Below are 984 nucleotides of genomic sequence, written 5' to 3' on the forward strand. Positions count from 1 at the left end.
CTACAAAACTGCCGTCTTCTGGTTTTCTCCGTCTGTATGATGGATACCCATCAGCGCCTGTATGAGTTTCTTGTAAGAACCTTCTTGGAAACCTTTTTGAACATATGCTGTCTTTCAAGCATGGTGAGTTTATGTTGACTCTACGCCTACATGGACCATGCACCATGTTTGCCTTAACTATTTTGTATAGTACTTTGTCTAAAGCTGGATCAGGAAGCTCTGCAGAGATTATCTTGTTGATGTCAGTGGATTTGATCTTCGTTGAGAGCCAAAGTAGGACATGAGCATGTGGAAGGCCCCTTTTGTGCCATTCGATTGTATACATGTCACATTGTATGGGTCTGAAGACTTGCCCTTTTTTTATGAGAGTGATTAACTTCAGATGGAAAACTTGGGTGAGGAGGTCATGCCTGTCTGTAAGTTTTTGACCGAAGAAGTGTTCGGCCTGAATCTCCTTCCACTTGGGATTGCATGTGAAAGTTATGAACAGGTCAGGCCTGCCGTAATGGCGGACAGGTCTGCAGGCCCGCATTAATCAAGAAGCAAAAAATTATCAGTAAATTTTAATGCATGCAGTGGCATGTGTTTCAGTAAGGAAAATGGGAAAAACTGGGACTGTTTTCACTTGGTATCAAGTATCCTGTTACCCTATTCTTAATGAAAGAAATTGAAAAGAAGTGAAAATGTAAGAAATTGATTGAAGCAATGTAAAAGATTGCTTTGCGCCCACATTAGAGAAGAAGTAAGAAATTATTTTGAAAGAAGTGAAAATGTAAAAATTTGGAGTAGGAACAGGGAATTGAAAATGAAAGATATTTTTGCATAATTGGAATGTCCATGATGGAAAACACAGGAATCCGCTGGAAAAGAAAGAAAGAAAGGTGTTGGAAGTTGATATGCAGGTGTACTTGTAAACATTAACCGATTTGGTTGGTATTTGTAGCACGTCATGCTACCACTGAACAGGTATTTGCGAAAAGCTGC

General features: G+C 39.6%; 1 protein-coding gene across 1 annotated transcript in view; it reads left to right on the forward strand.

The window, feature by feature from the left end:
- The window catches only part of LOC106872761 (myocardin-related transcription factor B), a 355,455-nt gene that overhangs the window by 290,978 nt on the left and 63,493 nt on the right, over positions 1-984 (forward strand). The gene's annotated exons all lie outside the window — the stretch shown is intronic.

The sequence above is a fragment of the Octopus bimaculoides genome, chromosome 10 (genome assembly GCF_001194135.2).
Source record: "Octopus bimaculoides isolate UCB-OBI-ISO-001 chromosome 10, ASM119413v2, whole genome shotgun sequence".
Lineage (NCBI taxonomy): Eukaryota > Metazoa > Mollusca > Cephalopoda > Octopoda > Octopodidae > Octopus > Octopus bimaculoides.